At 35.7% G+C, this 26,745-nt stretch overlaps 2 long non-coding RNA genes across 2 annotated transcripts in view; one reads left to right on the top strand and one right to left on the bottom strand.

The window, feature by feature from the left end:
• The window catches only part of LOC126006085 (uncharacterized), a 1,493,032-nt gene that overhangs the window by 1,185,345 nt on the left and 280,942 nt on the right, over nt 1–26,745 (bottom strand). The window lies entirely within an intron of this gene.
• Nucleotides 390–17,405, top strand: LOC126006086 (uncharacterized). The gene is made up of 2 exons (XR_007494837.1): nt 390–447; nt 17,283–17,405. It is a non-coding gene; the product is annotated as an uncharacterized LOC126006086 (long non-coding RNA).

Raw genomic sequence — 26,745 nt, 5'->3', positions numbered from 1 at the left:
TCTATCAACGTAATACACAACATCAATAACAAGAAAAATAAAAACCTCATGATCATATCAATAGATGTAGAGAAAGCATTTGATAAGGTCCAACACCCATTCTTGATCAAAACTCTCAGCAAGATGGGAATGGAAGGAACCTTTCTCAATATAGTTAAGGCCATCTACCACAAGCCAGTGGCAAATATTATCCTCAATGGAGAAAAACTAAAAGCATTCCCTCTAAATTCTGGCACAAGACAAGGCTGTCATCTCTCACCACTCCTATTCAACATAGCACTGGAAGTACTTGCTATAGCAATTAGGCAAGAAAATAATATCAAGGGAATCCAGATAGGAAAGGAAGAAGTCAAGCTCTCACTGTTTGCAGATGACATGATACTCTACTTAGAAAACCCTAAAGACTCTACCAAAAAGCTTCTAGAAACAATAGACTCATATAGCAAGGTGGCAGGCTACAAAATTAACACACAAAAATCAATGGCCTTTCTTTACACCAATAGTAATAAGGAAGAAATGGACATGAAGAAAACAACCCCATTCACAATAGTGCCACACAAACTCAAATATCTTGGAATCAACTTGACTAAAAATTGGAAGGACCTATACAAAGAAAACTATAAAACTCTGCTCCAAGAAATAAGAGAGGACACATGGAAATGGAAACGCATATCCTGCTCGTGGATTGGCAGGATTAACATCATCAAAATGGCAATACTCCCCAAGGCATTATACAGATTTAATGCTATCCCTCTAAAGATACCCATGACATTCTTCAAAGAAGTGGATCAGACACTTTTGAAATTCATTTGGAACAATAAACACCCTCGAATAGCCAAAGCAATCATTGGGAAAAAGAATATTGGAGGAATTACTTTCCCCAACTTTAAACTGAACTACAAACAATAGTCATCAAAACAGCATGGTAGTGGAATAAGGACAGGCCCTCAGGTCAGTGGAATAGGCTTGAATACTCAGAAAATGTTCCCCAGACATACAATCACCTAATTTTTGATAAAGGAGCAGGAAACCCTAAATGGAGCAGGGAACGCCTCTTCAACAAGTGGTGTTGGCACAATTGGATAGCCGCTTGCAAAAAATTGAACTTAGACCCCCAGCTAACAGCATGTACGAAGGTAAAATCCAAATGGATTAAAGACCTCGATATCAGCCCCCAAACCATAAGATATATAGAACAGCACATAGGCAAAACACTCCAGGACATTACAGGCATCTTCAAGGAGGAAACTGCACTCTCCAAGCAAGTGAAAGCAGAGATTAACCGATGGGATTATATTAAGCTGAGAAGCTTCTGCATCTCAAAGGAAATATTGCCCAGGATACAAGAGCCACCCACTGAGTGTGAGAAACTGTTCACCCAATACCCATCAGATAAGGGGCTAATCTCCAAAATATACAAGGCACTGACAGAACTTTACAAGAAAAAACACATCTAATCCCATCAAAAAATGGGGAGAAGAAATGAACAGACACTTTGACAAAGAAGAAATACAGATGGCCAAAAGACACATGAAAAAGTGCTCCACATCACTAATCATCAGGGAGATGCAAATCAAAACAACGATGAAATACCACCTCACACCACAGAGAATGGCACACATCACAAAGAATGAAAACAACCAGTGTTGGCGGGGATGTGGAGAGAAAGGAACTCTTATCCACTGCTGGTGGGAATGCTGTCTAGTTCAACCTTTATGGAAAGCAATATGGAGATTCTTCCAAAAACTGGAAATTGAGCTCCCATATGATCCAGCTATACCACTCCTAGGAATATAACCTAGGAACACAAAAATACAATACAAAAACCCCTTCCTTATACCTATATTCATTGTAGCACTATTTACCATAGCAATACTCTGGAAACAACCAAGATGCCCTTCAACAGACGAATGGCTAAAGAAACTGTGGTACATATACACAATGGAATATTATGCAGCTGTCAGGAGAGATAAAGTCATAAAATTTTCCTATACATGGATGTACACGGAATCTATTATGCTGAGTGAAATAAGTCAGAGAGTGAGAGAAAAATGCAGAATGGTCTCACTCATCTATGGGTTTTAAGGAAAATGAAAGACATTCTTGCAATAATAATTTTCAAACACAAAAGAGAAAAGAGCTGGAAGTTCCAGCTCACCTCAGGAAGCTCACCATAAAGAGTGATGAGTTTAGTTAGAGAAACAACTACATTTTGAACTGTCCTAATAATGAAAATGTATGAGGGAAATGGAGAGCCTGTTTAGAGTACAGGCGGGGGTCGGGTGGGGAGGAGGGAGACTTGGGACATTGGTGATGGGAATGTTGCACTGGTGATGGGTGGTGTTCTTTACATGACTGAAACCCAAACACAATCATGCATGTAATCAAGGTGTTTAAATGAAAAAAAAAAAAAGAAATAAACTTCAAAATAAATAAATAAATAAAAATGTTGCCCAGTGAGTATAGAGATGGTGTGACTTTAGGTGATTTAATTATTTTTTCTTTCGATGTCTTATTTTTCTATAATTCCTTATAAAATCGTCTTTTACAAGCATTTTAAATGGAAAGTAAACATAATAATGTTTTTTTAGGTCACATCTTATTTTACTCTAATACAAAGACTTCTGTCCTAACTTTCTCCCTCTACTCTTTACCCAAGGCTTTTAATTTTTTTCTTTTATTGAAACCATTGTAATCTAAAAAGTGCTTCATTGTTGAGTTTCAGATATACATGAATCAGTGACCTTTCCACCACCAGTGTCAACCTCCTTTCACCAATGAACTCCCAGTGCATCCTATCCCTTCACACATTAACCCTGGCCTGCCAGTATCATGGGCCCCTTTAAGTTTAGATTGTTCAAGTTTAGTTAGGTTTCTTGATTTTATTATCATTGACTTTGGCTTAGATATTTAGTTCTGCCCTTATTTTTTTTTTCTCCACCCATGCTTCTGAAACCACTTGGCCCTGGTCCCCAGCCTTTCTTTTTTTTTTCTTTCTTTTTATTTTTATAGAAAAATGCAGAAATATGTGGTAAGACAAAGTAATCCACATTCCAAGGTTCTTTGAAAAAGGCAGGAACCCCTATTTAAAAGATAAGAAATTTAAAAAATTAAAAAGAGGAAACAAAAGGGGCATTGGTGATGGGAATGTTGCACTGGTGAAGGGGGCATTCTTTTTTTTATAACTAAAACTCAACTACAAACAGTTTGTAATAAGTGTGCTTAAATAAAGATAAATTAGAAAAGGAAAAAATAAAATAAAATAAATTAAAATTGAGACAAGGAGCTTTACTACATTTTCATTTATTTCTTCCTCTATGATTGTTATAATTAATACAAGATAAAGTTGCTTTTCAGGAACTAAAGCTGGAAAATTGCAAGACGATAAAATTTAGACACCTTGGTCTCAAAAGAAACAAAATGTGTGCTTCTTGTGGAACCAAGATCTGGAAAGTTTCTACTTAAAAGTGAATAGTCCTACAACTTCTGTGAGCATCGGGCTCACAGAATCCAACAATAGTCTTTATCCATGCCTAACCTTATATGTATAAGGCATTTATAAACGTTAACTTCCACAAGCACAGTCTAAAGTAGTGTTTATATATCACAATAGTATAGATAAGGCACCAGCAGTGGAAAAGAAAAGTTTGATGAGTTTATTATAGATGAAATAACTGGAAAATAATGAAACCAAATTTAAATTCAAAATCTTTTGACCCCAAAGATCATACTTTCTCCATATTCTCCATATTCTATGCATTCTTTATAAAATAACTGTTAGAATTACGACATGTAGTGCTGTTCAGATTATGTGGCTCCAGGAATGCCTGGGTCACACTGGGGTGCTTCGGGGGCTTCTCATTGGATCAATGATTGTCATTGGATCACGTGATAATGGAGACAACCTCATGCAACATATGGACTTCCATCTCTTTGCACCCTTCCTTGCAGATTAAACAAATTTTGTACAGATTTCCTGAAGAGAAACTCATTAATCACATTTACAATATTAATTGCATATGAAAAGTATTTATAAATAAATTTTGGGAGTGTTTTGAGCCACACCACGTAGCGCTCAGGGGTTACTCCTGGCTTTGCTTTCAGAAATCTCTACTGGCAGGCTCAGGAGACCATATGGGATGCCTGGAATCTAACGTGGGTCCATCCCATGTTGGCCGCATGCATGCAAAGCAAATGCCCTACTGCTGTGCTATGGCGCCGGCCCCTATAAATAGAATTTTTAAAACTCAGACTGTAATAACTAATAATCAAATATCAAGTACTAATGATGTTAAATGCACACAGATGAATTTAGTAAAATATTCAGCACCTATTTAAACTTTGCCACTGATAAAGATACAATATATATAATTTTTATAGCAAATCAAGTTTTTAATCTTAGAATTTGATGAAAAATCCGATTTCCCTATACCTATACTGCTAGAACCCAGCAGCCATACCCACTTCCCACAGTCATTGCCATGTAAGCAAGAGCTCAGCTACAAAGCTTCACCACTAATCTTAGAAGAGAGGCAGCCGAGCTAAGATGCCTTGCAACACCTTATTTTACTTAATGACAGCTCAGTAACAGCACAACAAATTAGATGTGAGAGTAGTATAGAAGTCAATTAAGCTCAATAAATAAAACTAATTAACGATATGTAGAAAGCTCCACTAGAAACAAACAGCTTGGTAAACCCTCAGATAATTACCTTAATAAAGACAATGTTATATACAACAATGTTCACAAATTTTCTTTGAATGACATATTTTCCAATAATTTAATTAGCCATGTGTTGTAACAAATAATACAAAATAATTTTTCCTCTACCTGTGAAGGGGACAGACTTGGGGAAACTGGGAAAACTGGGAAATGAATATCTCACTGGTGACAGGATTTGTATTAAAACATTAAATACCCAAAACAACTATATTTTGAACAACTATATATTATAGATAAACTCATAATCTATATTATGAACTATATACATATATATGTACTAAATGTACACATGAACTATATTATGAACAACATGATTATAAATTATGGTGTTTAAATAAAGCAAAAATACATAGAACATAATAAGTGAGATAATTTTTCCTAAAAACACAACTTCAAAGAATTTGTAAACTCTGAGAGCATAAAAAGAACCACATGAGAGAGTTTTGTTTTTCTTAATTTTGTTTGTCTTTGAAGGTAACACCTGGCATGGGTCAGGGGCTACTCCTGGTTCTACACTTTGTAATCATTCCTGATGGTTTTATGGGCGTATTGGGGATGCTAAGCATTGAAACCATGTTAGTAAGTTGCAAGGCAAATGTCCTTCCTACTGTATTATCACTTGGGTCATAGAATGTTTTCATTTTTTTAACTGAAATGATGTTAGCTGTGAAAACTGCATTCAGATTACAATTGAGATTCATTTTAAATTAACACTGCTGCATTGTGAACAAAGCCTCAGCTGCAATACCAGGACCTGAAAAGACAGGGGTCTGGAAGCAAACATCACACAGAAAATAATCCACACAGTAAAAGGGGGCAAGAACAGGTTCAGGAATTCGAACACTTAAGCCAGAAACTCCACCACAGAAGCCTTCCACTTCTAAGAAGAAAAGCAGCTTAGTGGAGGATGACAGAATTATGAATGCACAGCCTTCCTGAAACCTGGGCTTTTATTAGTAAGAACCAGACCACACCCTAGGGTAGAGAACAAATACTAAGTATGGTGGGACTCAGTAATCCAACACTGCATGTGTTATTAAAACCAGTTTCACTCATTCATCAGTATACAGTTCCTATCAGCATGCAATGAGTTAAACAGTGAAATTATAGAGGAGCAGAAGGCTCTCCCCACAAGAGGTTTAAATTGCAAGACAATACTTAAATTAATACAATTAATTAATAATCCATATATAAATAAAATTGGATTATAATAGGGTCTAGCATAAAATATAGATTTTTAAAATACATTTTTGTCCATCAATGAATACTCTATATTAAAAACAAATATGGCAATCTTTTTTAATTTAAAGTTATAAAACAAAGTTGATCCAGTGAAGTAATTTCTTTACTTTTTCTTTATAAGATAAAGCAAAACTATATATATATTAATATTTTTTGATAGCAATCACTACTTTTAGCAGGGAAAGAAATAGTTTAAACAAAAGTATGTTCAAAACTGTCATGTCATTTGTAATAAAAGTTTGTGGGTTATTTTTAGCATTAATTCACCCTTTTGTTCATCAAGATAATTTTGAATTTTATCAGTGAATGTCTCGTACCCAACTATATGCTTTTGTACAAAGGTTTACTTAGCTTAATATAATGATATTTTATGTTATAACCACAATAATTAGTACAATAATTAAATATGCCATTCAGAATGTGTTCAAAAGACTTTTCTGTGGATTAAAAATACTCTTCCTGCATTATCCATAGTACTAGAATACTTAATTTCTTTACTTTTGGTTATAAATATATATTAGCTAATTCTTGGTACTTTAGACAATTCTAGCATCCATTAAAAAATTAGCTTAAGAATAGAATACAAGGGGTCGGAAAGATACATGGTGTAAGGCGTTTGCCTTGCACGAAGGACGGTGGTTTGAATCCCTGTGTCCCATATGGTCCCCGAGCCTGTCAGGAGTGATTTCTGAGATTAGAGCCAGGAGTATCCCCTGTGCCCCAAAAACAAAATAAACAAACCAACAAAAAAGAATAGAATAAAAGGAGTCAGAACATATCTTGTACATAACCTACTGGGTTTGATTCCCAGAACTCCATTTAATCCCGAAGCTGTCAAAAGTAATGTCTGAGCACAGATCCAAGAGAAGGCCTAGAACACAGCTAGATATGATCCAAATTCTGCCTTTCTTCCCCTATCCCCCAAGAATGGAATAAAAATCAAGGAAACAAAGTTTAGAAATACCTTATGGTTAAACTTCTTTTTATTTTCTTAAACTGTATTATATCACGCTTACTAAAGAACCCTGATAATAAGGAGCCTAATGTCATAAAAATAATTAACATTAGGTCTTCTGAAAGGTCGTCTTCTTTGGCCTTAGGACAAAGTATTAAGTCACTTCCTATATCCTAATGTAAAAACTATTCTCTCTCCCATATTTATTCAATCTAATTCTTCTCAGATTCTTTATTTCTAGGGGAAGCATCTCTCAGCAGTTTAACAACACTATTTAGTGGTAAAAATCCATTTTTATAACAACTGATCTGTTTATGAAAATTTTATAGAATAATACTCTCAAAACTCAGCTCAGATTCTCTTTTGTTTATCTGAGTTTCTTTACATCCACATTGGTCATTAGTAATGTGAATGACTAAACATCTCCAAGTATGATTAGCAATATGGATGGGAATTCAAGTGCACATAATGTTGTTATACTAAAAATGAGTTTTAAAAGTTGCCTTTTATGGGGCCGGGTGGTGGCGCTGGAGGTAAGGTGCCTGCCTTACCTGCGCTAGCCTAGGAGACGGACTGCGGTTCGATCCCCCGGCGTCCCATATGGTCCCCCAAGCCAGGAGCGACTTCTGAGCGCATAGCCAGGAGTAACCCCTGAGCGTTACCGGGTGTGGCCCAAAAACCAAAAAAAAAAAAAAGTTGCCTTTTATATGCTTTGTAAATATAGAATGACCTTGACTCATCCAACATCACTTATTTAAACTTTTTCAATATAGCAGTTTTTTTCAATATAGCAGTTTCATAATTAATGTATTTTTATGAATATAATTTAATTATGATATTAATGAGAAGAAAAAAGATGATCCCAGCAGAGGCCACTGTTGTGTCCAATTTGCATGTTTCTCTTCTGTCTGCATGGGTGGTCTTTCCAGTACTCAGATTGTCTCCCACATCACAAAGTTGACTCTTTACTATTCACTATGTTCCTGAATGATCTTTGCTATATGAATATCTTGTAAATGCAACTACATTGATTAATTAATTTTTACTCAGAGGAGAGACAGGAATAAAAACAGCTTATTGCAGCACAATTTCTTTTTTTGTTTTGTTTTGTTTTGTTTTGTTTTTGGGCCACATCTGGCGATGCTCAGGGGTGACTCCTGGCTGTCTGCTCAGAAATAGCTCCTGGCAGGCACGGAGGACCATATGGGACACCCGGATTCGAACCAACAACCTTTGGTCCTGGATCGGCTGCTTGCAAGGCAAACACGCTGTGCTATCTCTCCGGGCCCTCAGCACAATTTCTAAAGCACTTTATATATAGGTAAATGTAAACAGTGGAAGTGTAGCAAGAGTGTATTTTAGAAATAAATATACATCTAAAACATAAATTTCATAAATATAGACCTTATTTTTTAAAAAGTGAGTAGAAATGACTATCATTTAAAGTATAATGTTCTGGAGGCCAGACTAATGGTACAATAGGTAGGACACTTGCCTTGTATGTGAGTGACACAAGTTTGATCCCTGGCATTCCTAATGGTTTTCTGACTCCTTCCAGGAGAGATTCCTGAATGCAGAGCCAGGAATAAGCCCTGAGGACAGTCGAAAGGACCAAAATGACAAAATAATACTTTTCTCTTCTTCAAACAAAACCATGTAACTTGAACTAGCTAGCCCTGCCTCACAGTTAGAGGGGGAAATAAGGGAGGCACCAAGACCAAACAGGTGCAAGACTACTAAGTAGTAGGCTAGGTACAGAGGGGACCACATATTCTAGCAGCTTTGGGGGTGAGGGAAGAGGATATGGGAGGTAGGACAAAAATGGAGCTGTAGGGAGGACAAATTGGTGTTGGGAATCCCCCCTGATTTTATGTAAATATGTACCTAAAATATTATTGTCAACAATATGTAAGCCACTATGATCAAAATAAAAATTATATTAAAAATATATAATGTTCCATTTCAGTTTTAATACAAATTTATTTTACTTGTTTTTTTTTTTTACTCTTTCAAAATTAAAAGTACACCATTGACTCCTCACTATACTTAAAATATATGTATATTCTGTGTATGTATAATTGCAAGTGACTCACTAGGACACAGCTATCACTAATCTAACAATATTTTCTCTGGAGGAACATCATAATTCAGAGTTGATTCTGGGAAAGCCTCACAGTCTTAATTTAATTTGCATAGCTCTGATCTTCTTATAGTATTAACGTCTAATCTTTTGTCCCTATGGACTGGCCAGTTCATTATGTTTTCTGCCTGAAGCTTAGAGCACATTGATTTCCAATTACCAGTTTATAAAACTGCCAAGTCATCTTTCTCAAATGACTGTTTTCAACCAAGAAGTTTAAAAATTGTTTAAGTCAACTCAAGTAACTGAAGCATTAATTTAAAATTGTGCATTTTAAAGAAGGCCCCAGGGATATTAAAGTGTTGTAAAGGACTGTAAAAAAAATACAAGAAAAAATGGTACAAGATAAACATAGTCTACTGGTTCTAAAACTATCTGACACTTTAATTAACATCTCTGTTCATGTTTTTATAGAGGGGAAATTTCATACTTTATCATTAATAATATTCTACAGATTTGAGTAAGATACTAATAAAAGATGATTATTACATTAAGAGCCCATTTCTACTCAGTAAGTGACGTAATTGGAAAACTTTTAAAGATCTTGTGTGAAAATTAGGACATCTTAAACATTAATGTAGTTAATGTCTTATCTATCAGAATAAAAACACCTAGTAACAAAAAGGATTTGTAAGGATATTGGTTAAGGCAAGAAATTATTGTTTTTTCTTTTTCCTGGTTTTTGAGTCACACTCAGGGGTGTTCTGGGGTGCCAGGTATTGAACTTGGGTTAATCATGTGAATGGCGAAAGAAACTACATGTACACAATGGAATATTATGCAGCTGTCAGGAGAGATGAAGTCATGAATTTTTTCTATACATGGATGTACATGGAATCTATTATGCTGAGTGAAATAAATCTGAGGAAGAGAGAAAGACTCCGATAGTCTCACTCATCTATGGGTTTTAAGAAAAATGAAAGACATTCTTGCAATAATTTTCAGAGACAAACAGAGGAGTGCTGGAAGTTCCAGCTCACTTCATGAAACTCACCAGAGTGATGAGTGTAGTTAGAGAAATAACTACATTGAGAACTATCCTAAACAATGTGAATGAATGAGGGAAGTAGAAAGTCTGTCTCCAGTGCAGGTGGAGTTGGGGTGGGGAGAAGGGAGATTTGGGACATTGGTGATGGGAATGTTGCACTGGTGACAGGGGGTGTTCTTTACATGACTGAACCCAAACTACAATCGTATTTGTAATCCAGGCGTTTAAATAAAGATATTAATTTAAAAAATATACACACACACACACACACAAATCATGTGCTATGCAAGACAAATGCTCAGTACAAAACAAGGACTCTGTCCTGTGCTATCTCTCCACCCTGAAGAAATTTCTTTCATAATAGGTTAGAAGGAGGTGGAGCTTCAGGAACCAGGATTTATTCTAGTCTTTTGTTTTACCCTCTATCTCTATATAGGATCCTTATCCTTATGGTTCAAAAAGGAATTTAGAATGGTAGGGAGAAGATATGTAAGATAGGGATTTCTGGAGAGAATTGGATAGAAGGGATATCACCTTTTCAATGCTTTTCATCTTTTGTTGTTGGGATCTGTTATGGGGGCGGGGGGGTTTGCCAGAACCTGACTTTATATCTTAGACAAATTATTTACATACACACACATAAAGATAAAGTTACTGTAACAAAAATAAAAAGAAGTTTTGATTTGTTTTGTTAGTGGAGCAAAAGTAGGCCACTACAAGTACATTTCTGCAGATGCCTGCACATAGGGATTTTTTTTCCTGTCAGATTTAGTCACACAGTCATTCCTGGCTGCAATGAAAGCAGAAGTTTTTTGTATTCTGGCAATTCTCTGTTTCTTCTGGAATGTAGACAGCTTATCCCTAGGGCATGGGAAAGATAGCACATCTCTGCCTTTACCTTTAAAGTTATTTGAAGATACTTTTGCAATAGAAAAATAAAGATCAAAGTAAAATATTAAAAGCTACTGGTACTTTCTCAATATTAGTGAAGGGACAATGTTTGGGGAGAAAATAATTTGATCTCAGTATGTGAAAGAAAGAACTTTCTATTGGCAGAGGAAATAAACAGACAAAAAAACAAAAAAAAATCAAACTGAAGAAAAGAATATCAACCAGAAAAGTGACCACAAACTTTGGCAATCAAAAAATTATGCAGGAAACAGAAAGACAGTCCAGGAATTGCGGTACTTGCTTGCATGATGCTGTCTCTGTTTGTTCCATGTACTGCAATAGGATCAAGCAGAGTAGGGAGCCCCTGAGCAAGAATCAGGAGTAACCCTAACACCACCAGAAGTACTAAAACCAAAAGACCAACAATAAAATAAAATAAATAAAAAATCATTATATAAATGATTAAGTTAGCATTTAGTTATTCAAAAATAAATTAAATATTTATTAAAAAAACACTATTTGAATCTTGTCAATGGCAAAGGGATGACTCCTCATTGGAAATGTTATTCATACATTAGTCAAGTGCAAAGTGGATGGTCCTTTGTTAATCCTATCCCCTTGCCCGTCTATGTTGATTCCAGAGCAGTTTCATTCTTAGGGCATATAAATAAATAATTAATTTAATTAAGAACTTATTTGGAGGCTACAAATTTTCAGATGACAATAGTGATAGGAGCTTTAATAGAACAGACATAATAAAAATTCATTCTATATGTTTAAAATGAAGTCATGAAATTTTTCTATACATGGATGGACATGGAAACTCTTACGTTGAATAAAATAAGTCAGAGGGAGAGAGAGACACAAAATGGTCTCACTCATTTGTGGGATTTAAGAAAAATAAAAGACATTATTGTAATAACACCCAGAGATAATAGAGATGAGAGCTGAAAGGGCCAGCCCCTGCACTCACAAAGAGTGGTAAGTGCAGTTAGAGAAATAACTACACTAATATCTATCATGACAATGGTAACGAGTATATTAAATACAGGCAGGGAGTGGGGGAGGAAGAAGATGAGGGGAATTGGAGGTGAGAAGGTTGCACTGGTTGCCCTGGTGGGAAGGTTGCACTGGTGAAGGAGGAGAGTATTCCTTTTTATAATTGAACTCAACTACAAACATGTTTGTAATCATGCTTAAATAAATATATTAAAGAAAAAAAATTAAAATAAAATGTCATATGGTAAGAAAACTTTTTATTTAACAATGCTAATAATTGTATCATAAATAATAGGTCATTAAAGACCATATCATTATGAATAACTGTGGGGAAGAATATACTAAATCTTGACTTTGTTAGAAATGAAAATATGAATAGTTCACCACACACTTGAAATAGAGTAAAAGAAAAAATCTGGAAAAGCCTTTATGCAGCCTCTAACTAATGCAGAATATAATTGTTTGTGTAGAAAAATAATATACAGCTTCTAGACTAGTCTAGGCACCATCCTCTCTGTACTCATACATCCCAAAAATTAAGAGGAAAGAAATCGTCATTGTTTAATAGCTGGACATGATTTACCAGTGAATGTCATTTTTCCTTTGTAAACATCTTTCAAATGCAGCAAATTTTCCTAAATAAGAACATAAATAAATATAAATAATCATAAATAAATAACATAACATGTAAAGTCAAATTTAGAAGATGCCCAGATCAGGAATATCAATAATTCCTAGATTGGTGCCTAAAACTCAACTATCTATAACTTTAAATAATCACTCCTTAACTAAAAATAATAATGATATACCCAATACCCATCAGATAAGGGGTTAATATACTAAATATACAGGGGACTGACAGAACTCTACAAGAAAAAAACATCTAATCCCATCAAAAAATGGAGAGAAGAAATGAACAGACACTTTGACAAAGAAGAAATACAAATGGCCAAAAAACACATGAAAAAATGCTCCACAACACTAATCACCAAGGAGATGCAAATAAAAACAACTATGAGGTACCACCTCACACCACAGAGACTGGCACACATCACAAAGAATGAGAACAAACAGTGTTGATGGGGATGCGATGAGACAAGAACTCTTATCCACTGCTAGTGGGAATGCCAACTAGTTCAACCTTTCTGAAGAGCGATATGCAGATTCCTCCAAAAATTGGAAATTGAGCTCCCATATGATCCAGCTATACCACTCCTAGGAATATACCCTAGGAACACAAAAATACAATTCAAAAACCCCTTCCTTACACCTATATTTATTGCAGTACTATTTACCATAGAAAGACTCTGGAAACAACCAAGATGCCCTTCAAAGACGAATGGCTAAAGAAACTATGGTACATATACACAATGGAATATTATGCAGCCATCAGGAGAGATAAAGTCATAAAATTTTCCTCCACATGGATGTACATGGAATCTATTATGCTGAGTGAAATAAGCCAGAGAGAAAGAGAAAGATGAAGAATGGTCTCACTCATCTATGGGGTTTAAGAAAAATGAAAGACATTGCTCAACAATTTTCAGAGACAAAAAAGAGGAGCGCTGGACATTACAGCTGACCTCATGAACCTGACTACAAAGAGTGATGACTTTAGTTAAAGAAATAACCACATTGAGAACTATCCTAACAATGAGAATGTATGAGGGAAGTGGAAAGACTGTCTAGAGTACAGGTAGGGGCAAGGAGGGGAGGAGGGATATTTGGGTCATTGATGATGGGAATGTTGCACCAGTGATGGGGGTGTTATCTGATATGACTGAAACCCAACTACAGTCATGTTTGTAACAAAGGTGTTTAAATAAAAAATATTTTAAAAAACATTAAAAAATAAATTATAAAAATAATAATGATAAGGATAAAATCAAATAAAATGAACCCTTGAGATAGGAGCAATTTCTGAGCGCATAGCCAGGAGTAACCCCTGAGCATCAGTAGGTGCGGTCCAAAAACAAAAACAAAAAACAAAATTATTAACTCTGAGGACTTCAAGGAAAACTACTCCTGTGCCTGTCTGCCTGTGTTTCTGAATAACTGAAGGTCTCCTCAGAGGCCTAGGGAGCGCACCCCAAAAACACTGCATTTTGAAGCTGCCCAGTAAGTAAATCTGGCTGTGGGGGGTCGCCGTCCAATAAGCTGAGCTCTCTGGCCTGCGAAGGATCCACTCTGCTGTGCCTTAGTTCATTCTGAGGACTTCAAGGGAAACTTCTCCTATGCCTGTCTGCCTGTGTTTCTGAATACCGGAAGATCTCCTAAGAGGCCAAGGGAGCGCACCCCCAAAAAACTGTCAACTAGAGGCAGCAGAACATTGGCTCCTCTTCGCTTCATGGCTGCTCACTATTTCTATCCAATGAACCCCAAAACAACACACACACACACAAAAAAAAAAATACAAGTGTGACAATGGGGAAACCTCACAGGCAAACACCGTGCACAGAGAATGAAGACAAAAGCTTGAATGACCTAATAAATTCCAACCACCTAATTAACCTCTCAAATAAGAAACTTAAAATAGCAATATGAAACATGTTTGAAGAACTCAAAGAAAGCATAGATCGATCTGAACAGAACACAAAGACAGAAATCAGAAAACTCCAAACTAAAATAACAGATCTGAAAAATACAGTAGCTCAACTGAAAAACTCTATGTGATGGCCTTGACAGCAGGGTAATAGCAGCTGACGAGAATCGAAGTCCTGGAAGATGTGATGCAGAAAAACTCCATACAGCAGAAGAAATTGGAATAGAACCTTAAGACAAATGAATAGACAATGGAAAAAATACTCAAGAAATATGAACAGATGAAAATAGAAGACTTTGATGAACTTAAGAGAAACAAAATAAGAATCATTGGAGTCACAGAGACCCAGGTAGGAGATTTCCAGGAAGAATCATCTGTCAAAGACATCATCAAAGAGATACTCCCAGAGTTAAAGACTACATGCAATCAAATCCTGTATGCCCGAAGAGTACCAGCTAAAAAATACCCAAAGAAAAACACCCCAAGACACATCCTCGTTACAATGACAAATCCCATAGATAGAGATAAAATACTGAAAGCAGCAATATCAAAAAGGGAAATTACATTTAATGAAGCATTTATAAGACTTACTGCACACATGTCACAAGAAACTCTCAAGGCCAGAAGACAGTGGTGGGATATTGTGACAAGACTGAATGAAATGAATGCCTCACCGAGAAAACTGCACCCAGCACGACTCACTTTCAGGTTTGAAGGAAGAATACATAGCTTAATGTATAAACAACAGCTCAGAAACATCACAGAGGATAAACTAGTCTTAAAGAAAAAACTGACTTGTCTACTCTAAGACAAGAGCGACCAACAAACACAGCAAACTTATCTACAAAGATGACATTAAATCCTATGACAATCATCTCCCTCAATATCAATGAACTAAATTCACTAATTAAAAGACACAAAGTGGAAAAATGGGTCAAAAAGATGAATCCAACCTTCTACTGCCTACAAGAAACACATCTGAATAGTCAGAACAAACATAGACTCAAAATCAAAGTCTGGAGAAAAATTATCTAAGCAAACAACATCCCCAAAAAAGCTGGGGTGGCCATATTAATATCTGATGACACCAACTTTATATTCAGAAATGTTGTAAGGGACAAAGATGGACACTATGTGCTAATCAAGGGATATGTGCAACAGGAAGAAATCAGACTATTAAACATATATGCAAGCAATGAGAAACCAGCAAATTATCTAATACAATTACTGACAAATCTGAAAGAAAACATCAATAATAATACAATAATTGTGGGAGACATCAACAAGGCACTATCAACACTTGAGAGGTCAACCAGACTGAAAGCCAACAAAAACATACTAGCCATGAAAAGAGTAATGGAAGAAAGAGGACTAGTAGATATATATAGGACACTCCATCCCAAAAAACCTGGATACACATTCTTCTCCAATGTACATGGTCATTCTCCAGGATAGATTACATGCTGAAACATAAAACATACCTCCATAAAATCAAGAGGATAGAAATCCTGCAGGCTACCTTTGCTGACCACAAGGCTCTGAAATTAGATGTGAACTACAAAGCTACAAAGAACAAAACTTTAACAATTGGAAATTAAACACCCTGCTACTGAAAAACCAGTGGGTCCGAGATGAAATCAAAAAGGAAATCAAAACTTTCCTGGAAACAAATGATAATGAAGAAACAAATTTCCAGAATATATAGGACACAGCAAAAGCAGTCTTGAGAGAAAAATTTGTAGCTCTTCAAGCACACATCAGGAAGGAAGAAGGGGCATACCTGAATAACTTCATGATGCAGCTCAAAAAATAAGAAAATGACCAACAAAAGGAACCAAAAATAAATAGAAAGAAAGAAAGAAAGAAAGAAAGAAAGAAAGAAAGAAAGAAAGAAAGAAAGAAAGAAAGAAAGAAAGAAAGAAAGAAAGAAAGAAAGAAAGAAAGAAAGAAAGAAAGAAAGAAAGAAAGAAAGAAAGAAAGAAAGAAAGAAAGAAAGAAAGAAAGAAAGAGAGAGAGAAAGAAAGAAAGAAAGAAAGATGGCCCAGATGGATTTCTTAATGAATTTTTTAAATCTTTCAAGAGAAGCTACTACCAATCCTAGCCAGGCTCTTTCATGAAATTGACAAAACGGGAACACTCCAAAACAGCTTTTCTGAAGGCAACATCACCTTGATACCAAAACCAGACAGATATGCTGCCAAAAATAAAAATTACAGACCAATATCCCCGATGAATGCTGATGCAAAGATCTTCAGCAAAATCATGGCAAATAGGATCCAATGCATCATCAAGAAGATCATACACTATGACCAAGTAGGTTTCATCCCAGGAATGCAAGGATGGTTTAACATCCATAAATCTATTATCATCATACACAACATCAACAACAAGAAAAAGAAAAATCACATGATCATATCAATAGATGCAGAGAAAGCATTTGATAACGTCCAATACCCATTCTTGATCAAAACTCTCAGCAAGATGGGAATGGAAGGAACCTTTCTCAATCTAGTTGAAGCCATCTACCACAAGCCAATGGCAAATATTATCCTCAATGGAGAAAAACTAAAAGCCTTTCCTCTAAATTCTGGTACAAGACAAGGCTGTCCTCTCTCACCACTCGTCTTCAGCATAGTACTGGAAGTTCTTGCTATAGTGATCAGGCAAGAAAAAGATATCAAGGGAATTCAGATAGAAAAGGAAGAAGTCAAGCTCTCACTTTTTGCAGAAGACATGATAGTCTACTTAGAAAACCTTAACTCTACCAAAAATCTTCTAGAAACAATAGACTCATATAGCAAGGTGGCAGGCTACAAAATTAACACACAGAAATCAATGGCCTTTTTATACACCAATAATGAAATGGAAGAGAAGGAAGTCAAGAAAGCAATCCCATTCACATTAGTGCCACACAAACTCAAATATCTCGGAGTCAACTTGACCAAACATGTGAAGGACCTATACAAAAAAACTATAAAGCCCTGCTCCAAGAAAAAAGAGGACACACGGAAATGGAAACACATACCCTGCTCATGGATTGGCAGGATTAACATCATTAAAATGGCAATACTCCCCAAAGCATTATACAGATTTAATGTGATCCCCTTAAAAATACCCATGACATTCTTCAAAGAAGTGGATCAAACACTTATGAAGTTCATCTGGAACAATAAACACCCCCGAATAACTAAAGCACTTCTAGGGAAAAGGAAAATGGGAGGCATTACTTTCCCCAACTTTAAACTGTACTACAAAGCAATAGTTATCAAAACAGCGTGGTATTGGAATAAAGACAGACCCGCAGATCAGTGGAATAGGCTTGAGTTCTCAGACATTGTCCCCCTGACATACAATTACCTAATTTTTGACAAAGGAGCAAGAAATCCTAAGTGGAGCAGGGAAAACCTCTTCAACAGGTGGTGCTGACAGAACTGGTTAGGCACTTGCAAAAATGTGAACATAGACCTCCAGTTAACATCATGTATGAAGGTAAAATCTAAATGGATTAAAGACCTTGATATCAGACCTGATACCATAAGGTATATAGATCAACACATCGGTAAAACACTCCATGACATTGAGACTAAAGGCACCTTCAACGAGGAAACTGCACTTTCCAAACAAGTGTAAGCAGAGATCAACAGATGGGAATATATTAAGCTGAGAATCTTCTTCACCTCAAAAAAATAGTGCCCAGGATACAAGAGTCACTCACTGAGCTGGAGAAACTATTCATCCAACACCCATCAGATAAGGGGCTAATCTCCAAAATATACAGTGTACTGACAGAACTTTACAATAATAAAACATCTAATCCCATTAAAAATGGGGAAAAGAAATGAACAGATGGTTTGATAAAAGAGAAATACAAATGGCCAAAAGGCACATGAAAAAATGCTCCTCATCACTAATCATCAGGGAGATGCAAATCAAAACAATGATGAGATATTATCTCACACCACAGAAATTGGTGCACATCACAAAGAATGAGAACAATTAGTGCTGGCGGGGATGTGGAGAGAAAGGAACTCATACACTGCTGGTGGGAATGCCGTCTAGTCCAACCTCTATGGAAAACAATATAGAGATGCCTCTAAAATCTGGAAATTGAGCTCCCATTCGACCCAGCTATTTTACTCCTAGGTTTATACCTTAAGAACACAAGAATACAATACAAAAACCCCTTCCTCACACCTATATTTATTGCAGCACTATTCGCAATAGCTATGCTCTGAAAACAACCGAGATGCCCTTCAACAGACGTATGGCTAAAGAAACTGTGGTACATATACACAATGGAATATTATGCAGCTGTGAGGAGAGATGAAGTCATGAAATTTTCCTATACATAGATGTACATGGAATCTATCATGCTGGGTGAAATAAGTCCGAGGGGGAGAGAGAGAGACGCAGAATAGTCTCACTCATCTATGGTTTTTAAAAAAAATAAAAGTCATTTTTGCAATATTCCTCAGAGACAATGAAAGGAGGTCTGAAACTTCCAGTTCACTTTATGAAGCTCCCCACAGAGTTTGGTGAGGGTAGTTATAGAAATAACTACACAGAGAACTACCACAATCATGTGAATGAATGAGGGAACTGGAAAGCCTGTCTGGAGTACAGGTGGGGGTGGGGTGGGATGTAGGGAGATTTGGGACATTGATGATGGGAATGTTGCACTGGTGATGGATGGTGTTCTTTACATGACTGAAACCGAATCACAATCATATATGTAATCAAGATGTTTAAATAAAGGGAAAAAATGACAGGGCTTCAAAAAGTAAAGAATGTATGTATATATTTTTTTATTTAACGATTCATGTTGAATATGCTTCATCTTTTTGTTTTGTTTTGCTTTTTAAGGAACACACAAAAGTGCTAGGGATTACAAAAAAAAAAGCAAAACTATTACTTTAAAACTTAGCCATAACATTAAGACAAGTTTATACTAATAAACCAGCAATAATCAATTGTGTTTTATGCTTCTATCAAAACAAGCATAAAACTTCTTCCAAAACAAATGTTTTTAGTCAAGCCTAGCTGGAACACTTCTCTTATACAATACAATGTTTGTCTTGAAAATCAATTACTAATCTAAGGAGAATAAAACAGCAAAACTACAACTGCATGTACAACTAGATAAGACACTAGCTTCTAAGATTAGATCAATTACAGGGCTCCAGAGCAGGAGGCAGCTTCTCCAGAACTGTGCAACACAGTTAAATGAGTATAGGGAGAAAACTAAAGATTTTATTAGGGGAGGAGTGATGGAGATACTGTACATCAAGTACTATTTTGCAAGTAGACTATGATAGAAGTTCAATTTCTGGCATTCACTATGGCCTGAGCATGGACAAGAATGAACCTTGAGCAGGAGCCAGGAGTAAGCTCTAAGCACAACCAGGTGTAGCCTCCAAAATGAGAAGAAAATATATGTTAAGTACCATATTTTCTGGCATATAAGACGACTGGACGTATAAGACGACCCCCTAATTTTGCAGTTAAAACATAGGTTTAGGCCTATATTCACTGTATCAGACAGAACGTTCCCATGCTGCATGTACTACATGTGTTCCTGTGCTCATGTACCACAGTGAGCCAATCAGAACAAGCAAAGGTTCAAAGATCATACTGTAATAGACTTCCTCTCTGACTCTGCCCAATCTGAGCAGGCTTTTGACAGTGTAGATTTGGGTCCAGAACATTGTCTCATTTGCATGCATCAAAAGCCTGCTTGGATTGGCTGAGTCAGAGAGGTGATCCGAGCAGCCTTTTAGTGATGGTCCCTTATCATAGGCACCTTTTTTGGCAGTTCCCTGGTGGCATCAGTTAATCTCCCCCACTACATGAACCAAACAACGCCCCATCCTAGGACCCTAGCACTGAACCACCAACACGGTTAGCTGGGTTTTGCCAGAAGTGGCCCCCAGATCTCCTGAGTACTGTTTGGGAGCCTTCAAGAAAGAGATTTGGAAACTATGCGGCCTGATATTTTTTTTTTTAGCGGCATATTGAAACATTTTTCGGGATATACTTGGCGTATAAGATGACCCCCGATTTTCGGTTGACTTTTTTTTGTTTCAAAAGTTGTCTTATATGCCAGAAAATACGGTATACTGTAGTTAAAAATAAATGGGATTTTGCAAATATTTTATCTATGAACTGAAAACTACATGTATAAATTGCACATATATAAGGACAAATTCAAAATAATTTGTGAGACCTATGCAGTAAAACATAATTTGAACAGCCAATAAATGACTAAAGGGTTTTTCCTAGACTGATGACTTATAACATAAATTTCAGAGTAGTCATTAAACTTCTCTAGCAAAAATATATCCGAGAGGCATCACTAGAGCAAATGTCTACTACTGCTTTATGAAATTAGATATGATGATGAAGACAGTGGGCCCAGCAGATGACAATAAGAAGTGAAATAAACTGGAAAGACTCTCCTCACCGAAGTATGACTATCTCCTCTTCAGCTCTACTTGATAGATGCCTCAGCGTGCTCAAGAGAATCTAGGAATGTAAAACTCGTGTTAACTTTCCTGATTCTCAACACTATTGATGAAAGTAAAGATTAAAACCAAGCAAAAGGCTGTATTCTTTTGTTTGTTTGTTTGTTTATTTGTTTTTTGGGCCACACTTGGTGATGCTCAAGGATTACTCCTGGCTCTGCGCTTCAGAAATCACTCCTGATTTGGGGGCCATATGGGATGCTGGGAGATTGAATCACAGTCCATCCTAGGTCAGTGCATGCAAGGCAAATGCCCTACCACCTGCGCCACCCCCCCCAAAACATTGTGTTCTTGATACAACTTTAAATTGCCTGTAGTTCCAGCACAGAGATTTTGAAGCATGTATGGGAAGGGAGAGAGAGAGGGGAGAAAATATACGGTCTCAGTTCTAGCTAAATTCCTCTCCCTTGGCTTATTTTCTACTGGGCTAATCTTACTTTCTTATTTGTAAAATGAGACTAAAGACAGTTAATTTTATATGGGAGGTTGTGTAGATTAAAACGACAAAAGGAAGGCAAGGTATTTTAATTAATTATGCCTATAGATAATTTATGCCTACAGTGATTTATATTACATTATTGATTTTATATTTTTTAATGTTTTTTCAAGAGAGAGCATGAACACAGTCCCCTGCTACCACAAATTATTCAGTCAAGTTTCCCACATTTGGGAAATCACAGGCGTCAGCATATCTGGCAAGCAATGGATGAGTTTCGCCCTGATCATGGTATCACTCCCCTTCCAGGTAAGTATATATTATTGATTTTATTTTATTTTTTTATTTAAACAACTTTATTACATACATGATTGTGTTTGGGTTTCAGTCATGTAAAGAACACCACCCATCACCAGTGCAACATTCCCATCACCAATGTCCCAAATATCTATATTAGTATCTGAGTTTCTATTATGTCCCAATTACTATAAATGATATCACATTCTTTAAGTCCTGTCATAACCTGAAAGATACAATCTGTTACAAATTAGAAAACTCAGAAAAGAATAAATTATGTCCAAGTATTTTCCCATAGAAAACAGCATATACTTAGAGGTTTCTAACCCTGAACATATGCCCCAAGGCCAGAATTTACAAGTTTTTATATCAGTTTTTTTATGTCACAGTCTCATCTGAAGAACAGTCATCTTCTATACTATAGAACAATTGAGTAGTTTCTGATTATGATTGCTTAGTTCTATTAATAAACAAAAATATATCATACTTTTTTTTGATAGTTTAAAATTGAAAACTTAGTTTTGAAAATATTTATATTTAAAAATGTATGCATTCTATTGAGCATGAAAATGCAAATCATGAAACATGCTTCATCAAAGAAGCAGAACAGGTGAGATAATTATCAGCATTACTTTTTTATTATTAATTTTTTTGGGTTTTTTTTGGGGGGGAACACCCAGTGATGCTCAGGGGTTACTTCTGGCTATGCACTCAGAATTCACTCCTGGATTGGGGGACCATATGGGAAGGACTCCAGGGAAGCGAACCGAGGTCTGTCTTAGGCTAGCCTTACCACTCTGCACCACTGCTCCGGCCCCAATTATAAGCATTCTTAAGTTAATATTAATAATAACTTAAGTTATTATCTGAGGGCTGAAGCAGTAGAATAGAAGATAATGCGCTTAAGTAAACTCTGCATGAGGTTCACTCCCCAGAGTCCATAAGGACTCCTGAACACCACCATTCCTGATGCAGAGCTAGGAGCTAATCCCTGAGCACCACTGGTGTGGCCGAAAAACCCAAAACAAAACAAAACAAATAAAACACCTACTATCCTCTTTTACTATAAATAATATTTTACTAGGAATGTCGACATTAATTTTATCTTTATTTTATGTAAGTTTCATAAAAGACCACACATTTATTCGTGCAAGGAGAAGGGAATGTTCTGACTTAATTATTATGAAATCAACAGCTGTATCCACACCCACAAATGCAGTCACCATGTTTGAACCAGGTCAGCTCTCTCAATTTACTCTTTTCTCAAATGAGGTAAACTGAGCCTTGAAAGATTATGGTTATATCAGTCCACACACTTATCGGGAAACAAATGCATTATGATTAACTATGTCAACTGCGTGATGCGTTTCTTTAAATAAATTTAAAAAGAGAAACAAAAAAATAATTACAAATTTTCTAAAACTAATCAGTTTTCATTATATTAGAAACAGTTTTGACTACACCTGGTGGTGCTCAGGGGTTATTGACTTTGTTCTCAGGAATTACTCCTAGTTGGCTTGGGATACCATATGGCATCCAGAGATCAAACGAGAGTCAGCAGTGTGCAAGGAAAATGCCCTCTATGCTGTACTCTTGCTCTGGCCCCAAACATTGCAATACAAAGAAATAAAAATTAAAGTAACGCTATCTATTCAGTGGAATTCAACATCAAAAAAAAAAAAAAACCCTCAATATCCAATTTTATACTACAAACTTTAGAGCAGTTTTTGAGCTATTATCTGCCAGTCATATCTCTGGTCTTTCATCAGTTTCTATACATAAAACATTGAAACAATTATGCTTATTCATTTATGCATTCTTCATGATTATTTTTTGCTCTGAAGTGACAAATTTTGGTTTATGAACCTGAAAAAAGTTAACTGACAATGGCAAAACTGGTGAAGTTCAAAAATATTTTCAGAAAGACAATTATCCCAGGAGTCAGCATAGCTGGGTTTTCAACCCCCATAACTACTTAAAGAAATACCTGGCCCTTCTTGACCAGGTCCTGTGAGATAACCTTTATGACCTTGCAATATCCTGCCTGATATGAGTATTGTGACAGATAGTTTATATTACACTGTGATTTACCTTGGCTTGCCATCTCTGGAGTACCAGGAGACAAGTCTAATAAAAACTCAGAATGTAGTGATGTGTGAACTTTGCTGCTTAACTATACTTCAAACATGTTTTTACGCATTGCTGCTCTGGGGATTAAGCCCCAAATAACTCCCAGAGAAAGGACAACTGATTTTTTTTTCTATAAAAAAAATACTTATTTGAGGCCAGAGCCATAGCACAGTGAGTTTTTATTGCATGTAGACAACCTGGTTTGGATCCTTAACACCCCATATGTTTCCCTGAGCAACTCTAAGAATGATTCCTAAGTGGTATCCTAAGCCAAGAGTAAGGGCTGAGCATCTTCCAAATAAACTATAACAAAGAAACAAAAACCTAACTACGAGCATTACAGCTGTTTTTTGGATTTCTAAAACAAGCTCTAGTGAGTCCTAAAATGTGATATTGTCTTCAGAATCCCTCAATATAAATTATTCATCTCAGTAAAAGCTTGCAACCACATGGAAGGCCCATTTTTGACATTTAAAATGTCAAAAGTGACAAACTGACTGTAATATGGATAAAGTATACCTAGAAATTTTCATAAATTGCTTGTTTTATAACTCAGTAGCAGCTGCTAACAAAATATTTGTCTTTTTAGAAAATTTTAATAAAAAAGTCATTTCATAATTAATCAAAATCAAGTCAATCTAATTTCTTTAACCCATAAATATTGTGTTTTAAATATTATCAGCAGACAGTATTTATTTGGAAAAATCACAATAAAAGAATTGCTATGTGTTTCTAAATGCAAGTACAGTCACCAGTCATGGATACTTCTATAAAAATTTACCAAAAACAGGATGAAGTGTGTCTGTCCTTTGAATGACCTTTTGTTTCTTATATTTTAGCTAAGGCAAAGTTCAAGAGAGATTATAGAAAGCCAAGTCCACACACTGAATTTTCTTAACTTCCAATAATATAAAAATATTTTTTCAGTAAAGCATTTTTAAAATAAATCAAAGAAATTCAGACTAGGGAAATATTTTATTTCAAATTATTATTGCAGTAAGAAGACAGGTAGAAAGGCTGAATTCTGCAACTCCTTCATAGACAAGATGAAATGTCTACTCTTTTATAGGAAGAAGTAGATAATCCAGATAATGGTGCTGTAGTTAACATAACTATGAAAATTTATATAAATTTTCTATATATATTTCTATATACAAAATAATCAAAGTGGAGAATCAGAAAATTAGCTGTGTAATTGCATTTGAGTTGGTTGAGGATAACATTTATGATGTATTCTGAGCTGGAGCGGTAGTGCAAGTGGTAGGGCATTTGCCTTGCACACACTAACTTAGGGCAGACTGCAGTTGGATCCCAGGAGTCCCATATGGACCTCCAAGCCAGGAGCGATTTCTGAGTCCATAGCCAGGAGCAACCGTTGAAAGTCACTAGGAATGAGCCAAAAAGAAAAAAAAAAATTGCCTAAGTTCAAAGGCAAGAAAATGAATGTCTCCACTCAGAGAGCTAATTCATTTACCCTTGGCTTCTTGTTCTACTCTGCTTCTATGAATTATATAAAGCCCAATGCATTGGTCTAAGGGCAAATATTACTTATCTATCTTTATTTAGTCTTGTTGTTCAAATGCTAATCTCTTCCAGAGAAACTGCCCCAAATTGCTATAGTCCCCTTAGTCCAGTCAACTTGACATCAAGTTGACATTTATCAAAGTGGGATGAGTGAGATTGGCCTGTCCCAAGAATATAAAGGAGAGTATGTATTCTATAGTCAGTTTATTCTCAGAAGAGGCTAAGATAGGGTGTAGTGAGAGGATTTAATAAAGTCTACTTCAGACACTTTTTGTTACTAGTGAACCAAGGTAGAATAACTTTAAATTATATATCTGACCTTGCTATAATTAATAAGAGAGCACCCAGGAGTCTTATAAAAGTCATATGGGGTAGTATAGTGTTCTTTTTTAGAGTTAACCAGTTCACAGACATGAAAATAGTACAGAAGTTTGTTCATCCTTAATGTGTTCCAATATGTTGTGCCAAAAATTCAACATTACAAGATATGTTACTAATAATGATAACAAAATTATTAAGTCATATAATGTGACATATGATCAGAAGAATAGCCAATGACTACAGTGTAATAATTAAATTCCTTTTTAATAAAATATAACTATGGTATTATAAATATCAAATGTTTCTGATGGAATAACTACAAGATATTTTAATACTAGAAATATTTCAAGAGTAGAAATACTGAAGTAAGTTAGAAAATAAAATTTAGGTTTTATTAGTGCCACTAGAAAATCTGTAATAGTAACAAATTCTAAGAAAATAATGTCAACAGAGAGGAAAGAAATACTGCTTGAACTTTATTCACTTCTTTCAATTCATGAACTTAGAACAAGCAATCTCTAAACATTATCTAATTTTCCTATATATTACTATATATTAAAAACAAAATATGCTGCAGAAGAATTTTAGAAATGTCAGCAAATATTTATAACTTGAGAAAAATGATATTTTTGAAACTCTATTCAATTATTAAGGTAACCAATTGAAAATAAATGTTATTAAATTGAAGTAGGAACCAGACACATCTTGGCCGTGATAGAAGAACATAGGAAAAGCCTGGTGAATCCCTCACTTCATGGCACTTATTTTTAGTACATAAAATAGCAGGACGAATTTATTGCTAGATAGTTGTTACTAGAAATCAAACTGGTGACCAGTGCCCCTCCCCAAATTTATATGTTAAATCCCTACCTCTCTGGACTTCAGAAAGAGACTTTATTCAGGTCTAAGATGTTAAGGAGGCAATTATGCTAGAGGATATTTGGGTGAGTTCTCATCAATTTGTCTCAAGAAAAGAGAATTTGGACACCAAGGGACATAGAAAGTAATTACTAAGTGAAGGCATAGTGAGAAGATA

This window comes from Suncus etruscus, chromosome 4, assembly GCF_024139225.1.
Source record: "Suncus etruscus isolate mSunEtr1 chromosome 4, mSunEtr1.pri.cur, whole genome shotgun sequence".
In the NCBI taxonomy this organism is placed as follows: Eukaryota; Metazoa; Chordata; class Mammalia; order Eulipotyphla; family Soricidae; genus Suncus; species Suncus etruscus.
The sequence above is the reverse complement of the archived record's forward strand: the minus strand, read 5'-3'. Positions and strand labels throughout refer to the sequence as shown.